General features: G+C 35.7%; 1 long non-coding RNA gene across 4 annotated transcripts; it reads left to right on the forward strand.

Moving 5' to 3' along the window:
• Positions 1-2,772: 2,772 nt before the first annotated feature.
• Positions 2,773-9,760, forward strand: LOC136064057 (uncharacterized). Of its 4 annotated transcripts, none has more exons than XR_010625706.1 (3): positions 2,773-3,076; positions 3,261-4,415; positions 9,468-9,760. It is a non-coding gene; the product is annotated as an uncharacterized LOC136064057 (long non-coding RNA). The 4 variants fall into 4 exon arrangements; XR_010625709.1 differs by having other exon boundaries at positions 9,473-9,760; XR_010625707.1 differs by lacking the exon at positions 9,468-9,760 and adding an exon at positions 6,488-9,415.
• Positions 9,761-11,869: the final 2,109 nt, after the last annotated feature.

Genomic DNA, 11,869 nt, shown 5'->3' on the forward strand with positions numbered 1-11,869 from the left:
AACCAGTTCACCAAAAGTTTTTGCTATTTCAAAAGCACAGTAGTTCTAGTTGTCGAGGCACGGTCTGAGGGTAATTAGGCAAAAGATTATATTGCCTTTACTTAAACATTGAGAATAAGTCTTGGGTTGAGGCATTTGTTACTAAAAATTACTGCATCTCTATGTAGCCTAAGACTCCATATGCTTGTCAAAAACACAATAGACCAATGGATAGAAGATTAAGCATGAATGATAGAACAAGTGTCATTCCTTTTTCAACCAGGAATGAGGGGGTTTTCCCGAGAGAACTGAATCCCAAAAGGAATACCAAAATTCCAATGCTACTCTAGAAATTATTGCAAACTGGCAATCTCTCAAAACCTGAACAATTGATTCACTTTCCTCATTACATAGGAGGCAAACAATGTTAAAATTAGCATAAAAGCATTCCAAATCCAAGAATGACTCCAAGATTCTGTCGTTATAGGATTTAATCCCTTAGACAAAAGATAAGCAAATTTCATAGTAAACTCACCATTCTTAGAGAATGACCATGCTTAGGAATCCTCCTTATTGGAAAGGAGGGGAATCGGAATTTGGAACGACCTTTATAGTCTGTAAAGGTCTATCTTCACCTATCTTTAATATCGACACTACAAAAAACTGGTCCTATAGTGACGTTTTTTTTAGTGGCGTTTGTAAAAAACGCCACTATAGGTACCCTATAGTGGCGTTTTCTATAAATGCTGCTATAGGCATATCTATAGTGGCGTTTGGAGTGTCCTATAGTGGCGTTTTAAAAAATGGGTCTATAGCAGCATTTCCAAAGGCCTATAGTGGCGTTTATAAAACGCCACTATAGGTCTTGGTCTACAATGGCCTATAATGGCATTTGTCAAACGCCACTATAGGAACTTTTTTTTTTTTTTTTTTTTCGGTTGGGTGGGGCCTATAGTGGCGTTTGACAAACGCCACTATAGGCCCTTGTAACAGTAGGGCATATAGTGGCGTTTATAAACGCCACTATAGGCATTTGTAATGGTATGACCTATAGTGGCGTTTTGTAAACGCCACTATAGCCCAGCTAAAAAAATTCCAACACAAAAAAATTAAAAAAAAAAATCCAGCACAAAAAAAAAAAAAAATTTAATATGGGACCTTTGGTGGCGTTTTGTATGGACCTATAGTGGCGTTTACCAAACGCCACTATAGGTCTAAATAGTACATGTTCTACAATGTTCTCAAAAAAAAAAAAAAAACTGAATAAGCTTCAGCGTACATAAAGAAAACCATTGAATATGCCTAGAATATTTTGTGACATATTTCAAAATATTTGAATATTATATAAATGTATATATGTATATATTTATTTATTTATTTATTTAAATGTATATGTTATTATATATTTATATTTAAATGAGAGATGTTATGTTTACAATATTTTCATAATAATATGGTTAGTTATTATTGGTTTAAATTTGAATTTAACACTAAGATTACTTTTTTGCTTTAACAATAACAATTAGTAGCAACCTACCACTTAAAATTTGTTATAAAAATGTTATTGGTATATCATTTCTCTTTATATATATATATATATATATTTTTTTTATATATGATAGATGCTACATCCACAATATTTTCATAATATTTTCACAATAAATCATATGTAGTTAATTATTATTAGTTTAAATTTAAACCTATCACTAATGGCATGTTTGGATGTTTAAAAAAGGAGGGAGAGTAGAGTAGAGGGAGGGAGAGTAATGCAATTATCTTGTTTGGAAGTTTTTTAAAGAATAAGGGGAGGGGTTTGGAGGAGTTTGGAGGGGTTTGGACTCCCTCTAACCTCCCAATTTTAATTCTCCCAAATTGGAGAGATTTGGAGGGGGAGTAGAGTACATAAACTATTGACCAAGTAAATTACCTAATTTATCCTTATTATATTAACAAAATTACACAAGGAGAAGAGCTAATTACTCCCTTCTCCCTTACTAATTTTAAAAACATCCAAATAAGGTGGAGGTGAATCATTCTCCTCTACTCTTCTCCCCACTACTCCCTTCCATCTACTCCCTCTACTCTCCTCCTTCTCTAAACTTCCAAACAAGCCATAAGATTACTTTTTTTCCTAACAATAACAACCAGTAACTAATGTAACTAAAAGGTGCATATTTTACAATATTCCGTAAAAGAAAAAAAAATAAAAAAACGAATGGTGCGGGCTTAAACAAATAGTATGGCATATTCCAAGAATATGCCATAAATCCTAGGAATATTCTACAATATTCCTAAAAAAAAAAAATAATAACTAAAGTAAAACTGAAACTGAATGACTATATATATATAATATATAATTAAATATATATTAAATATATATATATATTTAATTATATATTATATATATATATATATATATATATATATTTAAATATATATTTATATTTAAATGAGATACTACGTTTACAATATTTTTACAATATTTTCACAAAAAGTGATAAGTGGTTAGTTGTTATTGATTCAAATTTAAACTTAACACTAAAATTATTTTTTGCCATAACAATAACAACCAATAAAAACTTACCACATAAAATTTATTGTAAAAATACTATAAACCTATCCTTTCTTAGTTTAAATATATATATATATAAATATAAAAATATATATAATATATATATATATAAAGCATTAAAAGAATTACAAAATTCAAAATTCAAAACCCACCTAACCCCACCTACCCCCACTCACCTTATCAATTCATATTCTCTACGTTTAGCCAACTTCTTCAGACTTCCTTTTTTTTTTTTTTTTTTTTTTCCTTTCTTTCTTTCTTTTCTCCCTTATCTCCACTTCTTCAAACTTCTTCAGACTTCTTTTTCTCCCTTACGCCCACTCACCTTATCAATTCTTTTTCTCAACGTCTAGCTAGCTTCTCCACACTTCTTTTCTCTCTTTTTTTTCTCCTTCTTTCACTATTCTTTCACTACACACCTAGATTTATTCGTTTCTCTTCCTCTCCATTTTGATTTTATTTCCCCTATTTTATTTGTGGTAGTGTTAATGTTAGTGGATTTTGGATTTGAAGATGGTGCTGCAAGTAAGTTTTTTTTAAAAAAAAAATTTTAATGATTGTTTTGGTCTTTTCCTTGATTAATTTTTGTGAATTCTTTGGCTTTTTATTATTGATAGGTATAGAGATCTCAAGTGTGATAATATCTTTGTTAATAGAACCAAAAAAGTAGTGAAAATTTTGAAATCTATTTAATGATTTCTTTTTGCAGGTTGGTCTATGGTGGCTGAATGTGTTGGGGTGGAGTTGCTATTTTTTTTTTTTTTTTTTGGATGTGAGCATATTTTGTTTAACTTTGAATTTTTTTTGATGGGTTTGTGTTTCATTTTGAATTTGCTGGATTATAGTGTTTGTATTTAGTATTTTTTTGAATTTGTATTTTTTTAGATTTGGATTTGGAATTTGCTGAACGTATTTTATTTCATTTTGTATCATTTAATTTAATTAAAATTGTAATATTAATTTAATTACAATCTTAATTCAATTAAAAAAAAAAACTTTTTCACGTAAAAAAAATTCTTTTGATTACCAAAAATTAATTATCTTAATTCAATTAAAAAAAAAACTTTTTCACGTAAAAAAAATTCTTTTGATTACCAAAAATTAATTAATTTTTGGTAATCAAATTTTTTTTTGGTGGTGTTTTGGCTATAATGGCGTTTGTAGAGTCTATAGTGGCGTTTTTGAAACGCCACTATTGTACCGTCACTTTATACCTATTGTGGCATTTACAAACGCCACTATTGACTAATTTTTTTTTTATTTTTAAAAAAGTTATAGTGGCGTTTGACAAACGCCATTATAGCCTTTTTCAAAAATAAAAAAATTAGTCTATAGTGGCGTTTACAAACGCCACTATAGGGTAGTCCTATGGTGGCGTTTTTGTAAAACGCCATTATAGGTCTATAATGGCGGTACAATAGTGGCGTTTTTAGTACCTATAGTGGCGTTTCACAAACACCACTATAGGACCAGTTTTTTGTAGTGCAAATAAGTTTTTGATAAGTAATCCTCATCTTACTTATCAAAGAAAAAAAAAAAAAGATAAGGCCTAATCCGTGTCTTGTTATACAATTCAAATTCCCAATTCCTACTTACGCTAGTTATAAAGCATGGACTACCCAACACTTAAAACACCCGCACGACCTTCATGCACTCTACTGTGGAGGATATTTTAACGGATTAACCTCAGGGATGCACACACAAAGGATGAGCTAATCTTCTCGGTTAAAATGGCTTACCAAGTCACAGTTCGTCAGCAACAACAGGAACAAGGCGAGCATTCATCAGTTCAGAGCGATAGGAAATTCTGGAACCATGTATGGCAGCTGTACATACCTCCCAAGGTTCGGAACTTTGCTTGGAGGTATGCTCTGATATACTCTCTGTTAGTGTATAGCTTAGACTAGATTAGCCCATTGGGCTTAACACTGTACTTGTAGTTTATTCATATTACTTGTACTGCACACATACCTAGCCTATATAGAACTCTCTATTGTAAATTATTATTTACACACAATATACAGACTATTCAGTCTTTCTCTCTTTCACTTTATATTGTTAACATGGTATCAAAGCCATTGCTCTGATCTAATAGTGTTTTCTAGCGTTCTTCTGCTACCCTCGCCTTCACCGGTAGACACCGTCAAAAGTGAGTTACCGCCGTCACACCCAACCACTACCTCTCAGATCTATTCTATTCATTAATCAAATCATCAAACCACAGTTACAATGTGATAGATCAAACTTCTCCGATCAAAACCTAACCAGAAACAGTCCCAAAGGAGCTCCCATGCACCATCACGCACCACCCCAAGTTTTTGCCTATCGTAACACGCGCCCACACGCCTACACACGCCCACACCCAATCTTATGTGCCTCACGTGCCATTCACTGCCATGTTGCCATGTTAGCCCTAGTGATGTCAGCACACATCATCCCTGACGTCGGCCCTAGTGATGTTAGCATTCATTAACTTTGACCGTCACCGTTGACTGAGGTCAAAATTTTTTGAATAGGCATGTCTTGCTTAGTTTTTTGCATAGATTCCGATTTTGGGCTTCATTTCTTCATTTGAGGTCTCTAAATCCCACTTTTTGGTCATTTTCTTCACTATGGCTCAACAAAAACAAACGAGATATCATTCGTCCTATCACCATTATGTTGGATGGTCCTACTAGCTATCATGCATGGTCTTAGAATATGACTATCTTTCTCAAAGGTCATAAATTGTGGAGATATGTGACTAGTTTAATTCCAAAGCTAGTACCAAACCCTAAGTCCAAAGCCACAACTGCTGAAGATGCCTCCAAGATTGTTGTTACAACGGATGATTATGAAGAACGCCTAGAGGAATGAGAGAGTATTCAAAGTAAGATCTTGTCTTGGTTTATCAATACCTCTATTCCCTCCATTGACAATCCTCTTCCTCATCTTGAGACTGCTGAGGCTGCTTGGAAATTTCTGGCCAATCACTATAATTGTACTAATGATTCAAGCCTGGAGTTCCACATTGAATCAAAACTTTATCAAATGCGCCAAGAGACAAGTCAGTCTATTTCTGATTTTTATTCTCAAACTTCTACTATGTGGGAACAACTCTCTGCTGCAGATCCTCCACTAGTGTGTTCTAAGGACATTGAGCAATTTGTTAAATATCGGGATTGCCGTAAATTTATGCACTTCATGATGGGTTTACGTGAGGATTTTAAGCCTACTAGGGCTTCTCTGCTTAGTTGATCTCCTACTCCTTCTCTTGATGCTGCAGTCAATGAGCTCATTTCTGAGGAAAACCGTCGGCTTACTCATCACATGTCATTATCTAGTCGTGCATTGGCTACACCATCTCCACAGCCTTCCATTGCTGCATTCACTGCTCTTTCACGAATAAACTTTGGGTGTCCTATCTCTCAGTCTTCGAAAGGTACTTACTGTAAGTTTTTCCGTGCCAAGGGCAATGACATCTTAGTTTGTCACAAACTACAGAAATTTATACAAGAGCAGAATAAAGCTTCTCTTCCTCAGGCAGCTACTATATGTCCTTCAAATTCATCGGTTCCTATAGGTCCATCTTTGGCTTCCTCACTTACTACAGCTGATATTGAGGCAGTAATTCAACAGGTTTTATCTCGCACTTCCACTGCCTTTTTTGTCACCTCAAGTAAACAACTTTGGTTTTTTGATACTGCATGTTGTAACCATATGACTCTTGATGAATCCTAATTTTCTGATAAGGCACCCTTAGAACATCCAATCACCATTTACACTGCTGATGGAACTCTTATGCCTGTTAATCATAAAGGAACAATCTCTTCTCCTTATTTATCCCTTAGTAACACTTTTCATATCTCAAAGTTATCCCTCAATTTACTTTCTGTTGGTCAACTTTGTGAATTAGGCATAAATCTTTTATTTACTAATCATGGTGTGGATGTACAGAATCACCGGATGAGTCAAGTGCTTAGGACAGACGGTAAGGTTGGTCACATGTTTGAGGATCATGACTTGAAGATTCCTTCCCAAGTTGTTTCTGCAGCTGCTACGACTGCCACCCCCTCACCTGATCTATGGCATGCTCGTTTTGATCATCCATCTTTATCTCATTTCAGTTGTTAGCTTCTCAAGTTCATTTAGGTTCAGTTCAGTTTCAACAATTTGATTGTACTTCCTGTCATTTTGGCAAACAAACAAAATTGCCCTTTAATAATAGCGACTCCTTTTCTTCTACACCTTTTGATCTTATACACTCTGATATTTATGGACCTACACCTGTTCCCATTGAGGGGGAATCTAGATATTTTGTCATATTTATGGATGATTTTTCTCAATATACTTAGATTTATCTACTTCACCATAGGTTTGAACTTGAGTCTGTTTCCCAAACATTTTATAAAATGATTAAAACACAGTTCAATCGCACCGTCAAAGTCTTTCGATCAGATAATGCTCAAGAATATAATGATAAATCTTTCCTATCCTTTTTAGATAGTCATGGTACCCTTTCTAAGCAGTCTTGTCCTTACACCTCTCAACAAAATGGTCGTGCAAAACGAAAGCATTGTCACATTCTTGATGTTGTCCGCACCCTTCTCATTTTTGCCTCTCTTCCTGAGCGCTTTTGGCATGAGGTTGCACTCAGTACTGTGTACACCATTAATCATATTCCTTCACCAACTACACACAACAAATCTTTATTCAAGCTTCTCTATGGTCAAACTCCTGACTACTCTTTTCTTCAGGTTTTTGGTTGTGCTTGCTTTGTCTCTCTTCCTCTTCATGAACAAACAAAGCTCCAGCCTCATGCTCGTCTCTGTTGTTTCCTTGGTTATGGTGTATCTTAAAAAGGGTTTCGCTGCTATGATCCCATTTCTCATCGCCTTTGTGTCTCCTATCATGTTGAGTTTTGGAAACATCGTCCTTTCACGAGTCTTCAGCAGTTTCCTGCGTCCTCTTCCTCAAAGTCTCCCATTTTTACTGATCTTTTCCTCCCTCTCTATCCTGAACTTATGGAGGATTCTTTAACATCAACTGCCTTTCTAGACGACTCATCTCCAGTTTTGTCCTCGGCATATGACCTGCCTGTCTTAGATCTTGTGGCATTACCCTCTCCTGAGTCTCATGTTGGCCCTGAACTTCATCGTTCCACTCGAGTAAGCATTCATCCCCCTTATCTCACTGATTATCATTGCTCTTTTGCTCTTGCCACCCTCTATAAACCCCACACCTATCGTGAGGCCCATACTGACCCTTTTTGGCAGCAAGCTATGAACGAAGAACTAGATGCCCTTCATAAGAATCACACTTGGAATATGGTTGATTTGCCTCCTGGTCAGTCTGTAGTAGATTGTAGGTGGGTTTACAAGATCAAGACCAAGGCTGAAGGATCTATTAAACGGTACAAGGCTCGCCTAGTTGCCAAAGGCTTTACTCAGGAGTATGGCATTGACTATGAGAAAACATTTGCTCCTATTGCTCACCTTACATCTATCAGATGTCTCATTGTTGTGGCTACTATTCGCCATTGGCCTCTTTATCAAATGGATGTGAAGAATACTTTCCCCAATGGAGACTTCTAAGAAGAAGTGTACATGCAGCCACCCCCTGGCTATCCACAGTTAGGTAGTCAAGTTTGTTGCCTTCGTCGTGCTCTTTATGGCCTCAAGTAGGCTCCATAAGCTTGGTTTGAAAAGTTTAACTCAGTTGTTGCTCAGCAGAGTTTCACTTCGAGTCCTCATGACATTGCTCTCTTTGTCTGAAGATCCTCTGCTGGTATCACTCTTATTCTTCTTTATGTTAATGATATGATCATTACTGAAGATGATTCTGTAGGTATCCACTCTCTTCAGCACTTCCTTAGTCAACATTTTGAGATGAAAGATCTGGGCACTCTCAGCTATTTTCTTGGGCTTAAGGTTACCTCATTCTCTAATGGCTACTATCTTTCCAAAGCTAATTATGCTTTTGATCTTCTCTCTAAAGCTTATATCACCGACAACAAGACTATTTCCACTCCTTTGGAATACAATGCAAAACTCACACCCTTGGATGGTGAACCTATATCTAATGCTACTCACTATCGTCAGTTGGTTGGTAGTCTGATCTATCTCACTGTTACTCATCCGGATATTTCACATGTCGTGGGTATGGTCAATAAGTTCATGGATGCCCCTCATTCTATCTACTATGCTGCCGTTCTTCGAATTCTCCGATATGTCAAGGGCACACTTTATCATGGACTTCACTACTCCTCTCGATCTTCTCTCAAACTTCATGCTTATTCAGATGCAGACTGGGCAAGTGATCTGACTGATCGATGTTTTATCACAGGTTTTTGTTTCCTATTAGGCACTTCTCTTATCTTGTGGCGTAGAAAGAAGTAGGATGTGGCTTCCCGTTCTAGTACTATGGCTGAGTATCGTGCCCTTGCCAACACCACTTACGAGCTTGTCTGGCTTTAGTAGCTCTTAGCTAACATGGATGCTCCACAACCCGCTGCCACTCCTCTTTATTGTGACAATCGTAGTGCTATCTACATTGCTCATAATGATGTCCACATCACTCGCCTGCATCTCAAGAAAGGCAATCTCAAGTTGTTGCTGACCAGCCTGCTGATATCTTCACCAAGACTCACCTGCGTGGTTGTCTTCGAAATCTTAGATCCAAACTCCAGTTGGCTTCCTCCTTGCCACCTCGAGTTTAAGAGGGGATGTTAGTGTATAACTTAGACTAGATTAGCCCACTGGGCTTAGCCTAGTATACTGTACTTGTAGTTTACTCATATTACTTGTACTGCACACATACCTAGCCTATGTAAGGTTCTTTTTTGTACATTATTACATATAATATACAGACTATTTAGTCTTTCTCTCTCTCACTTTATATTGTTAACACTCCCTACCCGCGTAAACCTCTGCCGAAGAAAAGTGCCAATGGACCCAACTTATGGAATATGCCAGCAACATAAGGAGACGGTGGCCCATGCACTTTGGAGCTGTCCTATGGCTAGGAATGTGTGGGCGCTAGTAGCAGCTAAATTACAGAAACGTAGCTCAGGGGCAAAGGACTTTTATGTACTGGTGCGAGAATTAATGGATGTGCTCTCGACCAAAGAACTGGAGGTTTGGGCTATGGTATCATGGTCCATTTCAAATGCAAGAAACAGGTGGCTCTTTGATAGAAAGCAAACTCAACCTCGTGACATCTTGAGAGAAGCGATGAACCTGTTGCAAGATTACCAGAGACTCTGCCAATGACTGGACCGAACTGAGAAACATAGCCAAAAGAAAGTGCTGAAGTCCGTGATTCGTATTGTAAGGCTAAAGTGCTTTTCTTTAAAGGCTGCACATGACTATGTTTGTATTTGCTTTGGTCGAGTGAAATGCAGCTGCATGCATAGGCCCACATACCTCCCACGTCCTGGAGGATGTTTTTGTAACAACCATACAAATAGCTTTTGAATCAAATTCTATCTTCTACGTTCAAAAAAAAAAAAAAAAACACCCATGTTCTCGCGGGTAGGTCTTATTTTATACAGGGCCTAACCTTGCTTTTAAACCGCCACAATAGGTAATTACTCAAAATACCTATTACAGTGGTTTAGAAGCACCGCAATAGGTCTGAAAATTCCTTGATAGAAAGACCTATTAAACTCAAAAACGTATATATGGTTTTCCAATCATTGAACCCACTTCCATGTAAAAAGCCTATGGCGTAGAAAAAATTTTCAGCAGGCTTGTGGTGTAGAAAACATCCCACTAATCTGCGACCATTTTTTGTGTTGTTGCGACAAACTCTGTCCATTGCAAACAGCAATCTTTTTTGTAGTGAGGTATAACCATAGACATCCTATCATCCCACCTGTAATTTAATTTTCAATAATTAATTCAGATTGCAAATATCAAATTGTGTTTGTGTGCATTTATGAGTTAAGCATAGTTACTTGGCTTTTTCAATTTTTTTTTTCTTAAAATTTTCTTTTAATAGGTAAATAGTGAAGAGGGAGAACTAATTCGAACAATTTTCATTGGACTAATACTTGAACCCAAAGTATAATTCCACAATTGTTATTCTTTAGGTTCCCAATTAAATTCTAGCTAGAAGTGCACTGGCCTTTAAGCCAATAAATCACATGGTTTCACTGCATTGATTAATAAGTTACATTATTGAAATTAATTGGAAACCGAAGGTATAACACCTTAAAATTTGTATCCGAGTTTTTTCCTTGTGCATGTATAATCCGAGTTTTTTCCTTGTGCATATATAATACGAGGTTGTGAGTTTTGGTTAGTTGTTTAACAAATAAAGTCTTTGGCTGTTAAATAAAAAATTTGGAATTCGAATTCAACCTGTACAAAAAAATTAATTGGTATCTTGACCAGATAATAAAAAGTATTCATCATAGAGCCATAGATTAAAATTCCATCGTATTAATCAATCAAAAAAAAAAACTTATTTGTTCCTGTTCACAGTGTAAAGATGGACAATTCCGGTGGTAATGTTCCGTTTAATAAAAATGTCCTTGAAAACTATGAAATTAAAATCTGAGATATGAGGAACATCCCATAGTCCTTGTGACTGAAGCTTTTGCTCTCCACTTTGGACTCTATTCAGAAAATCTATGTATGAGACGTCCCTCTCAAATGTAAATCCAGGAAAAAAGCTCAACCTTTCGAACAAAACTTGGAGTTCCTATTAATTAAGAAAAACAAAACATTACGAGTCATATTGTTATATTAATTAGAAGAACTTTAAAGGTATTTTTCTAGTTTTCTATAAGGTATAATAAATCATGTTGATCATTATTAAGATGTCCCCTGTCCACAGAAATTAAGAGTCTGGTCGTCATAATATTTGGCTAATTCTATGCAGTAGATGATGCCATATTTGGTCACAAGGGAAATAATTCTGGAGTGAACAAATAATTGAAAAAAAAGGATGATCTCGAATTTTCTAGAATATAAATTAATTTGTAATATAAGATATTGGTAAAATACTAAAATTAGTTAGTGTATTGTTTAACATAGATCCGTTTTTTTTTTTTTTAACTCAAAACAATATATGGGTTAAAATGGAAAACGTAGGCTTGATTTTAGAAAAACATATAGGTGCTTTCTTTTTCTTTCTTTTTTTCTGATCTAAATCAAGATTTGAATTATATTATTGATAGGTACAACTCAACCGTCAGCTATAGTGGCTGGTTAGTGGTTACGCTCCATACACATTATATTATTGATAGGTACAACTCAACCCTCAGCTATTGTGGCTGGTTACGTATCATACATATTATGAGTTTCTAATTTTTTATGGAGATATAGTGGCTGG

The sequence above is a fragment of the Quercus suber genome, unplaced genomic scaffold (assembly GCF_002906115.3).
Source record: "Quercus suber isolate HL8 unplaced genomic scaffold, Cork oak 2.0 scaffold_616, whole genome shotgun sequence".
In the NCBI taxonomy this organism is placed as follows: domain Eukaryota; kingdom Viridiplantae; phylum Streptophyta; class Magnoliopsida; order Fagales; family Fagaceae; genus Quercus; species Quercus suber.